The sequence below is a fragment of the Chelonoidis abingdonii genome, chromosome 1 (assembly GCF_003597395.2).
Source record: "Chelonoidis abingdonii isolate Lonesome George chromosome 1, CheloAbing_2.0, whole genome shotgun sequence".
NCBI classification, from domain to species: Eukaryota; Metazoa; Chordata; order Testudines; family Testudinidae; genus Chelonoidis; species Chelonoidis abingdonii.
In genome coordinates, this window is record NC_133769.1 from 63,528,996 (window position 1) to 63,541,525 (window position 12,530).

Below are 12,530 nucleotides of genomic sequence, written 5' to 3' on the forward strand. Positions count from 1 at the left end.
AAGTCTCTTTTTTGAAAAATTTTCTCTCTCTCCCCCCCCCCCTATTTTCTTTCAGTCAGGCCCTCCAGTTGCCTCAACTGAACACCTGCTTCTGGCCACCAAAGCCAATCTTTATCTAGTAGAGCTCCCTATGTCTCTTTCATACTTTCCCAGTAGCAAGAACACAAACGCTAGTGGAAAGAAAATTGGAATGTAGCAAAACAAAATATCTCTCTCTCCCTCCCACCCCATCCTCATTAAGTTAATGAGAAAAATATAACTTGTATGCTCTGATATACACATGCACTCATCAGGGCACCAAACACTTTCTTTAATTCTGTTTCCTTCTCCTGGGTGGCTGTAAAACTAGCTATTTAATTTCCTCTGCTCATTATAATTTGAACTAAAGCAATAACACCTTTTCACTTCCACCTTACAATGATATCACAAAGCCCATTCATTTTTAACCCCCTGATTGTGAAGGGAAATCATGACTTAATTACAATCAGAGATAGACCCAAAGGGTGAAATTGGGATCCAGAGTGCAAGCTGTTTTCTGAACCTCTCCAAAATTTAGGTGTGTTTTGATTTGGGGTTTTGACTTCGGCCCACCTCTGGTTGCAATGGGCCACTTTTATAAGATCAATTAAATCACAAGGTACTGGCCAGATCCACAACTGCTGTAAATTAGTTTAGCAGTACTGATGTCAATGGAGCTACACTGATTTATATATGCTGAGGACATGGAACTCCATTGTTTTAGTCAGAATTATAGCATGTCACTTTTTCAAATGCTTGAATCTCACTCTGTTGGCCAGGCAGTATCTGAAGAATTATGTGCAAATAACTGAGCTTATTGTGTAAGACTGTCCAGCAATGGCTATTGGCAGCAACCTAGATAAGTAGATGCAAAATACCCCAAATCTAAATCCAGATGGAATTTATGATGACAATACAGGGGTATATGATGGGGTGGACTAGGTCCAGAGGCCCCTTGCTGGAGGCCCTGCCCCTCTGGCTCACCCCACCCCAGAAAAGAGCAGAAGAGAATCGTGCAGGTGGCCCAGAATGGCTGCAAGGGGAAGCAGCCAATCAGAGGGGCTGCTGGAGTGGCGAATCAGGGACCAGAAGGGCCATATAAAAAGAGCAACAGAGGCAGAGCAGTTAACTGCTGCTTGGAGCTAGAAGAGGGAAGACAAGGTTCCTGGCAGGCAGAGCAGCAGGACTGACCCTAAGGAAGGTTGCCAAAGACCTGGGGAATGAAAAAGTAGCTCCTGGCTGGCTTCAGGACCAAGCAAGGGTACCATGATGGGCCCTGTTGATCTGGTTACAGACTGACAGAACAACTCAGGGTACTCCATTGGGCCTCAGTTGGACTGTTACCAGAGGGCAGTGTCTCTGCAGAGGAAGCCTTGGTGGTACAGCCCTATGCCAGGGCTATGAGAAGGTAGAGACTTTATACACCAGAAAGTGTTTGTTGTTTCCATATACAGACAGTGTGTGTTACTTGGCTGGATGGCTGAGTCACTGAGACCTGCAGAAGAAACACTAGACCAGAAAGGGGGCACTCGTGAGAGGCGGGTACCATCCCAGCCTAAACAGAGAGATCGCAGATACGCGTTGGCCCATGGAGGGTGCTCGTGAGAGGTGGGTGTGGACTCCATTACAGAGAGCAAAAGACATAACACATATACTGAATTATTCCATTTAAAGAATGCAGCTTGGCAGTATTCCATATATAGATTTACTCTATATTGTCAAGGAGCTGTGGGGTGTCTAGACAGACTTCTGTCATTGATTTTAATGGAAATATAACTCTTTAGAAATTTTGTGAAATTAGAAATGCAGGGGCAAATTCTGACCTTGGATGCAAACATGTGACTCTCTTTATTGTGAACCTTATGAACACATTAGCCAGCAGAACAAGGATCTTAATTCTCAGTCATTTAGAGAAACTAAATATAATGCCTGCTATGATGCAGTGTCTCCTTAGGAATATCCTAGAGAAGGGGAAAGAATTGTAAGTTTTCTTTTGCTTAAGATAAAGGAACCAAGCAATTTGGACTTTGTAGAAGATCCTGACCAGAGGGAGGTCAACCATCTTGTTGAAAGATTGTTAAGGAAACTACTTTAAACAAGGGCAGTAGCTTGTTTTGTTAAGTGTTAGCCTCTAGAATGCATTTTTCACTTTTATTTGCTTATAACCATTTCTAACTCTATCTTTGTACTTGAGAGAACTTAAAATCTCATCTCCTTTTGTTAATCTTGTTTTACTTTTAATGTAAACCAACCCAGTGCTGTTTGATTTAAAGTGATTGCTAGCTCACAACTGCAGCTGGAAGAGATTCTATATGGCAAGCTGCTGTGTATTGTATCTTTATAGGATCAGATGAACCTTAATTTCTCTCTGAGTGGTCCAGGAGAGGGCTGGACATTGCAGAGTACATAGTTTGGGGAAAATTCAGGACTAGGAGTGTGTTGGGGTCACCTCTGCATAATATAACTGCAATAGAGACTAGAGTGGGGCCGTGGTGTTGTAGTTAGACGGCTGGACTTAGAGTGCTGAACCAGAGCTACATAGCACACAGACACTGCATACTTGTCTGCAGGCTAGAAGCATCCAGACAAAAGAACCAGAGTATTTTGAGGAACTCAGGGTTACACAGCCCCTCACTGGTCTGGATTCCACTCCAGAATATGACAGGGCCATCAACTCCTCACGTAGGGCCAAATTATGAACACCTTACTTGCACTGATAAGTTTCGTGTGTGTGTGTTCCCATTGACTTCTTTGGGAGTGCTTGTGAGAGTAATTGCTCTCCCTTGTAAGCAAGGAATTCGCAATCTGGCCCTTAGTTTGTATAAATTGTCTCAGGCAAAGGACCAGCCTCAGGTCCCTCTACACTTTGACTGTTACAATAAACTGAAATGTGCAATGGGGGGTGGGTCACTTGAATCCAGTCTCTCCCCTGTTATAATCCCTATTAAATAGGGCTGGTCAAAATTTGGGATTTCTGGTTCATTAGCAATTTTGGCATTTCAAAACTTTGGTATCATTGTGAAGCCGTTTCTAGCCCCAGGTCAGTCCACATGGCAAAGGTCCCCATCAGATGAGCTGGCAGGGGACTGGGCAGCTTTCTAGCAGAACCCTACCTGTGTTTTAGCAAAAGTTCACTGAACCCAACTTGCTTTCCTAAAAAACTTTGGGTTTAACAAACCTGCATTTTCCAACAAAATTTGTTGTCTGAAAATGTCCAACAAGCTCTACCTACCAGTAATTCTCACAAATAAGTAATGACAGGAGTAGGGGAAATAAATATCCTTTTTTATTTTTAATGTAAACTGTCACTATCAACTAACTAAACCAGATAAACAGTGTTCTTGCTTTCTGTATAACAGGAGAATCATTCATATGCCAAGAACAATACAAACAAGCTATTATAAATGTTCACCGGTCCTTAGCTCTAGACAAACTATTTAAGAGAAGTGTACATAACTCATTTGTTTCTTACAAACCACACAAAAATCCTCTCTTAGTGGATTTACTAGCAATCAAGTAATCTGGAGTGGAGAAAACAGCTATCAACCTTCTTTCCCAGCTCTTTTTGGGTACGTCCAGGCTACCCGCCATATCGGCGGGTAGCAATCGATTTTTTCGGGGATTGATATATCGCGTCTCATTCCTATGTCTAGAGTGAGGTAATTTTAGTCCTGCCTGGCAGACATACTTTGATGACAATTTCCAATATGTCTGTAATTTTGAATTTGTCCTCTATACATACACTACACACTAATACTAATGATCAGTATGATACTAGCTTTTTATTGATATCTTTCATGACACCTTTTAGATACTGGCTATGATAGTGAGTTACACTGAACTGGTCAGGTCAGCAGAAACTCACTACCAGATATCAGCAAGCTTCTTGCACTGGGATACTTTTAGGGTCACAGGCTCCTCTAAACAAATATGAACAATCTGCTTACTGAATTCCAGCCTTAATTGGAGGAGTAGGCCACTATATCTACTGGCAAGACTTCTTGTCTCAAGTCACTTTTAGGACATATTGCCTTATGAATGAATGGTATCTCTCTACCTGTGTTCTGCCTTCATTAAAAATGATGTAAACTTACTCTATGGGCATTCCTACACTATATATGCTACAGTGGCACAGCTGCAAGACTGCAGCAGTAGCACAATATTGTGTACACTTACTACAGTGAGGGAAGGGGTTCTTCTGATGCTGCAGTAAATCCACCTCTTAGAGGGGCAGTACCTAGGTCAATGGAAGAATTCTTCTCTTGCCCTACTGGTGTCTACAATCGGGCTTAATGACATCATATATTGCATGAAACTTTTCACAGCCCTGAGCTTAGTATAGTTAAGATGACCTAACTTTGCGGTGTAGACCAGCTCTATGACTGACCTTTAAAACAAACATCCTGTTGTAAGAATTCAACCTCGTCATGTTCTTGGGACATCCCACAAGTGTTACACACACAAAGTTCCACTATTAATCTGATCGTAACACAGCATGTAACCAAGCTTCCATTGTTCTCAGGACATCTCAGATATATGAAGTTATCTTCTTAGCTAAAATATCCAAAAGAAAAGTGAGCCTCAGTTCACAACTCTGACCACATGTGATCAAGTAAAGAATGTCTTCTTATTCAAGATGTATTCATTCTTGAATCACCCAGAATAAATAGGTTAGACCTAGTCCTATTCCCATTGAAGTCAGTAGCAAAGCTTACATTTAACTCAGTAGGAACTGGATTGAGACTGCAAAAAAGCAATACCACAGAATGTATAGCATTAGAGCTATGGGAAAGAGTTTGGATCAAATCCAGATCTGAGGGGAAGAAAAAACAGTAGTTTTAACCTTGGCTGATATTTCTTAAACGTGAGAGCACTTATGCATTCTGTGGAACTTTCTGAGCTCACAGGGCACAGTAAAACTTTAAAAAAACATCAGGAAGACAATTAGCAGCTTGTTAAAACACAGTGCAGTAAAGATCCAATTTGGTATACAGCTTTTACTCTATAAAATGGTACTTAAGCCATCTTAAATACATTGATCTGTATGCTACTTAGAACCATAATAATAAATCTAAGGATTGAATTTAATACATTTCTGAGTTTATTAATAGTAAAAAAAGTTTGCAGCTGACAAATGTTTCACAGAATATTTTATTTAATTTATAAGGATAACAAAATATTAATAAATGCTAATTTAAGAACTCTCCATGATATAGAATCTCATAATTATTTCTTATGAAATGATCTATTGATTTTCAGGATTCTCCTGCAGAATTTAGACTTGTTCACCTACAGATAATAAATAACTACCTCAAAGCAATTATTCCTTATTCATCTTTTTCATATAGGCAGAGATTTCATACAAATGTAGTCCTGTGTTCTAAACTGTTGAGTTCTGAGATTCAGAAATACAGATTGCATTGTAAAGTAGTAATATTTACTATTATTTCCTAAAATTTCCTGCCTCCGCCCCCAGGGCTATTTCCAAGCTTTCTGTATAGTGCTCTCAATTTCTGAAAACAACACATTTAAATGCTATCTAATATTTCTTCAGTGCACTAAATGCTATCTAATATTCTGCTTCACTCTATTGTTACCTATAGGATTAAATCAGGGGCAGGCAAACTTTTTGGCCTGAGGGCCGCATCAGGTTTCCAAAATTGTATGGAGGGCCAGTTACCTGAGGCTGTGCCTTCCCAAACAGCCAGGTGTGGTCTGGCCCCGTCCTGCCCCCCCATTTGACCCCTCCTGCTTCTCACCCCCCTGAGACCTCTGCCCCATCCAACCACCCCTTCTCTCTGTCCTCTGGCTGCCGCCAGAACCCCAGTCCCTGACTCCCCCCCCCACCCCCGCCATCCCATCCAACCCCTCCTCTCATTCCTGACTGTCCCTGGGGACTCCTGCCCCCATTCAACCCCCCTGTTCCCTGCCCTCTGACCGCCCCAACCCCTATCCACACCCCTGACCACCACCCCGAACTCCCCTGCCCTCTATCCAACCCCTCCCACACTCCCTGCCCCCTGACCGTGTTGCCTGGAGCACTGCTTGCTGGCGGCACTACAGCCGTGCTGCCCAGCTAGAGCCAGCCACACCACTGCACAGCACAGAGCACCAGGTCAGGCCCTGCCTCTGCAGCTGCGCTGCCCCAGGAGCTCGCAGCCCTGCCACCCAGAGCACTGTGCCAGCGGTGGAGTGAGCTGAGGCCACAAGGGAGGGGAATCGCCAGGGAAGGGCCAGGGGCTAGCCTCCCATGGCAGGAGCTCAGGGGCTGGGCAGGAGGGTCCCATTGGTCGGATGTGGCCCGTGGGCCGTAGCTTGCTCACCTCTGGATTAAATCCTTCAGACGTCAAGAAAAATCATATGCATACAGGACACTGTTTTGATCATTAGGCTCAGATCATCTGCATCCCTTTGGAAAGGATGCAAGATGGATGAAGTTACAAGAGGTGGTATTCTTTTGAGCCTCCCCATGCAGAAGCCAGCCACAGCTGCACTCCCTACCCTCTCCGAAGCATAGAACCTGTTCCCAAATAGTGCTCATTGGGATGCCCAAAAAGTGGTGGGAAAGAGCAGAGAATAGCTGGAGCCAAGCCCCTTCACAGCCAGCAGAGCTGGGTAGATGTATACTGAAATGGACGCTGCATCCTTTGAAAGAGTGGCACAGCCACTGCATGCTCGGGATATTGGGAAAGCATAGCTGAGGCAGTGTCTTCTGAAGGTGCCCCGGGGTTCAGTTGCTTCAATGGCATTGGAGCAATTGTATAGTGGGGGTATTGAGAGCCATTGAACCCAACTCTAAACCCTGGATATGATGGAAACCACTTTCAAGCCTGGGGATGCTGCTGCACCCCCAGCATCCCTAGTTCCAGCACCCCTGGGTTGCTTTTCATTGCTCTGAATGCAAGCCTGAGCTAAAAAGGCTGGCATAACTTGGCCATTAATGTTATTTCATGAGTGAAAGTCAGGTTTGAATTCAAAGACAAATATTGTGTTTCTGCTTAGGCTGCAGGTTGCAATTTAATAAAAAGAAAAGTTGCCTCAATGTTACTTGGTTCTTAAGCTTTAAATAACATAGAGACTGGTGTAGTGCACATCATAACTTAGATTACAAGAATCCCAGTGAGTGATACCCTATTTAGGTCTGTTTAACTGAACACCATCCAAAACTCGTTTGTACTCAAATTCCCTGACACACAGAGCTGATTTGCAAAAAGGTGTAACCTGACCTGCCCAAATGCATAAACTCCAATGAATGCCAGCAAAAGGATGGATCCAGGGCCTACTGAAGTCTATAGGAATCTTCTTATTTACTTGTATGGGCACATAGCAGATCAGAAACTAAATCTTGATTTGTGCTTATATATAGGTATGTGTGCACATGAATTCAGGGTTTGGTATGCACATTAGATTTAACACACATGCAAGTTGGGAGCCTGCAAAAAGTATTAGATGTTACAGGCTGCAGTGTATTGTACACTGACAGGTGCCTGACAGGACATGTTGTACAGAACTAAAAAAATTAGAAACAATCAGGATGAAGTCTGACAATCTGCTGGCAACTGCTGGCAACTTTCTTATAGATAATTGATGATATTTGGAGATTTTTAAGATCAGGTTAGACAAACACCTGTCAGGGATGGTCTAAATAATACTCAGTCCTGCCTTGAGTGTGGGGGACTAGACTAGATGACCTCTCGAGGTCCATTCCAGTTCTATGGCTCTATGATTATAGAATATCTATGGTATTATATTTAATATTAAAATATATAGGGCTGTTGATTAATTGCAGCTAACTCACATGATTAACTCAAAAGTAATGTGATTAAGTTTTTAATCACGACTAATTGCAATCTTAATCACACTGTTAAACAATAGAATACTAATTGAAATAAATATTTTGGATGTTTTCCTACATTTTCATATATACTGTATTGTGTTGCAGCTGAAATGAGTGTATGTTTTTATTACAAATACTTGCACTGTAAGAATGATAAACAAAATAAATAGTATTTTTCAGTTCACCTCATACAAGTACTATAGCACAATCTCTTTATTGTGAAAGTGCAACTTACAAGTGTACATTTTTTATACATAACTGCACTCAAAACCAAAACAATATAAAATTTCAGAGTCTACAAGTCCACTCAGTCCAGGGCGGGTGCAAGGATGTTTCGCGTCCTAGGTGAAACTTCCACCTTGCACCCCCTCCTCCCTTCAAGCCCTGTGGTAGCTCTCCACCCACCCCATCCGCCCTGAGTGTCCCCCCCATGCAGCTCCCCCCAGCCCGGGGAGCCATGTGGCAGCTCCCCACCCAAGCTCACCTCTGCTCCTCCTCCTCCCCAAGCATGCCATTGCTGCTCCACTTCTCGCGCCTCCCAGGTTTGCAGCGCCAATCAGCTGTTTGGCACCACAAACCTAGGAGGGAGAGGAGCAGAGCAGGGCGGCATGCTCAGGGGAGGACGCGAAGCAGAGGCGAGCTGGGGCAGGGAGTGGTTCCCCTGCGTGCCGTGCCCCCACTTACTTGCTGCAGGTGGCCCTCCCCGCGCCCCCCTGCCCCAGCTCCCTCTGCCTAAATGCCGATGATGACTAGGGAGGCCAAAGATCTGGCCACCATGGTCACCGCCGAAGGACCCGAAATGCCACCCCCCAAACGCTAGTGCCCTAGGCGACTGCCAAGATTGCCTAACGGGTTGCACCGGCCCTGACTCAGTCCTACTTCTTGTTCAGCCAATTGCTAAGACAAACAAGTCTGTCTACATTAATGGGAGATAATGCTGCCCTCTTATTTACAATATCGTCAGAAAGTTAGAACAGGCATTTGCATGGCAGTTTCTTAGCCAGCATTGCAAGGTATTTACATGCAAGATATGCTAAACATTTGTATGGTCCTTCATGCTTCTGCCACCTTTCCAGAGGACATGCTTCCATGCTGACGATGCTTGTTAAAAAAAAATGTGTTCATTACATTTGTGACTGAACTCCTTGGGGGAGATTTGTATGTACCTGGCTCTGTTTTACCCATATTCTGCCATATATTTTCATGTTATAACAGTCTCAGATGATGACCCAGCACACACTGTTCGTTTTAAGAGCACTTTCACTGCAGATCTGACAAAATGCAAAGAAGGTACCAATATGAAATTTCTAAAGATAACTATAGCACTCATCTCAACCTTTAAGAATCTGAAATGCCTTCCTAAATCTGAAAGGGATGACGTGTAAAGCATGCTTTCAGAAGTCTTACAAGAGCAACACTCCGATGCAAAAACTACAGAACCCGAACCACCAAAAAAGAAAATCAACCTTTTGCTGGAGGTATTTGACTCAGGTAATGAAAATAAACATGCGTAAGTCCACCACTCTTTGGGATTGTTATCAAGTAGAATCCATCATCGGCATGGACCTGTGTCCCCTGGAATGGTGGTTGAAGCATGAAGGGGTATATGAATTTTTAGCGCATCTTGCATGTAAAATATCTTGCGATGCCAGCTACAACAGTGCCATGAGAATGCCTGTTCTCACATTTACACTTCTCATTGTAAATAAGAAGCGGGCCGCTTTATCACCTGCAAATTTAAATAAACTTGTTTGTCTGAGCAATTGGTTGAACAAGAAGGACTGAGTGGACTTGCAGGCTCTAAAATTTTACATTGTTTTGTTTTTGAATGCAGGTTTTTTTGTACATGTACATTTGTAAGTTCAACTTTCATGATAAAGAGATTGCACTACAGTACTTGTAGGTGAATTGAAAAATGCTATTTTTGGTTTTTTTTACAGTGCAAATACTTGTAATAAAAATAAATATAAAGTGAGAACTGTGCACTTTGTATTCTGTGTTGTAATTGAAATCAATACATTTGAAAACATAGAAAATATCCAAAAATAGTTAAATAACATTCTATTATTAACAGTGCAATTAATCATGTTTAATTTTTTTAATCATTTGACAGCCCTAATTAAATATTATAATAATGAATCAACACTTTATTGATTAAATTATGGCCCTTGGAGCCTTTGAAGTTCTGGGCAAAGAGGAAGGCTAAGGAGCTGTAGGGTGACCAGGTGTTCTGATTTTATAGGGACAGTCCCGATTTTTGGGTCTTTTTCTTATATAGGCTTCTATTACCCCCATCCTTGATTTTTCACATTTGCTGTCTGGTCATCCTAAACAGCTGGAATGACCAAGCTATGTTGTTTGGAGACATTATGCTAGCGTACAGAAGAAGATGGCATAATGGTGCTACAGGCACAGTGTCTTGTGGAAGTGAATCCAGTCACAAACGTAGAAGTACAGATTTAATGCTGATTTATTAGCAGAGTTGCAACCATCTGCTTCCGAAACTCAGAACTCCAGCATCAGACCAGGGCTGGGATGCTTGGCTTACTACAATATGGTGGCCTTAATGGGGCATTCCATTACAGACTACTGGGAGAAGTGTGCTCATTGAAGCACTTGCTACACCTATAAAAGAGATGCAGTGTTGTAGACTGCATTGCCCCAAGTACTTTCCTTTGTGTGCCATGTTCTTTTTAGGGCAATGAACACCTCAATTATTCTTATTTAAACACTGCATAACTAATACAACAGCTACCAGACTCAGGTGTTGACAGCAGCCTGCAGATCTCAGCAGTGAAGGCTCTGGATGCATATGCTAAAAGTCTCCAGTGCCAGTCCCATACTTTTTGTCCCAGGAATGACATTAGCATTTCTAACTGGGACACTTTCAGCGGTCATTCATTTTAGCTTGCAGTTTGAGTCAGAAATATTAGTTGTATAAAAATAGGCAGAGAGGGGAAAAAACTGAATCAAGACACAGCTACCTTGGGCTAAATCACAACATAATTCTTGATTTATCAGTTCAAAGCATATTAATGTATTAATGGACAATAGCTTAGCACTTGGGTATTTTTAACATCACTAATAGGGTTAAGCAGGCCATTGCTGGGAGTCCATATAGTAGTCATTACTGAAGTACTGATCCTAATGAATTAATTTAGTTTGTTGAGATACCATACAATCTGTATTTTTCTATAAGCTAAAATTAGATAATAGACCCTTAAGAGTTATCTTGTTATTTCTTATAAGAAATCAAAGGTTAGTTGTGACTACCCTGGGAATGTAAGGAAATATTCATTATACTGTACTTAAATCAGAGGCCCTTTATAAATTCTACATACAGTAATATGCAGATTTCATTTTCATGGTTACTACCGCTTAATATTGTAAGTGTCTGAAAATCTCCCTTTTCCTTAGATAATGTCTAGTCCATTGGGACCAAAAACTGAAGTATTCAGTGATCTTTGACAACAGTGAAGACAAATTAAATAAATCCTGAATGAATCTTGATGTTTCCCTCCTTATATTCACATTTCTAAAGTAATAAGCCTTGACAAGAAAGGCATTACCATCTCTTGTGACCCAATTAGGAGAACTCAAGGCCATATTATTTGCTATGGCAATTCCATATGGAGCAATCCTAATTAGTTTATAGAAGGATAATAAATGATTAATAGATGTTATAAGCATGTAACACACATAGATGGTTATAAGTACACTTCTAGAAGGTGATATAGGTGGGAATAAGTTACCTATTGGCTGTAACAACTGATTAATCATGTATTAAGGTATCTATTAACCATTTAAAATATATTTATAAATGCGTGCAATATCAAATGTGATCAAAGGGGATTTCTTTGCTGCTTTAGACAACTTGGTACTTTGGAAAATGGCATATCCAAGTATTAGCATGGCAAGCGAGGAAAAGATTTGAGAAGTGGGCATGACACACACACATCTCCAGTCTGAGACTGAGCTGTAATTTACGCAGATATATCTACTTAGGCCTAACTAGTATCATAAAACCTGGTCACAGTAGACCTAACATATTTTACATGTAGAAGTCACAGGTAAATTGCACCCTGACATTTTAAAGACAGCAAAGTAGATGTTGTCTCCTGAATTTGTTTTTAAAGGAAAGATCAAAGCTATGCATTGTTCAAATAACTGAATGAAGATATCAGACAAAGAAATATTTGTCATTTATGTTGTGACACTCAATCAAGATCGAAGCCCTCTTTTCTGGTACAAACACATAAGAGGCCTCAGTCCCTGCCCAAGAGAGCTTACCGTCTAAAAGACAAATAAGAGATGAAGAGTGAGAGAAAGGAATACAACACGAATGCAAATGACACAGTAAATGATTCAGATGTGTCAATATCCAGATTCTCCCAGTAAATAAATACCAGGTATCGAGGTTGAATCCCAGCTCTGTCACTCTGAGTGCAGAAGATGGGGGCCCACATCTTAACACTTGCCACTCCAGGCTTGTATTAAATTCCCAAGGTTACAGCTTTCCTCTGACCTTGGTTGGTAAATGCTGCCATCACCCAAATGCAACAAAACCCCTTTGAACCTAGGAAGGATCACTTGGGAATTCCTCCCTGTAGGGTTCCCTCAAGCCCTTTCACTCCCCCTCTAGGGAAGAACTGAAAAAAGAAATTAGCTGTGCCTA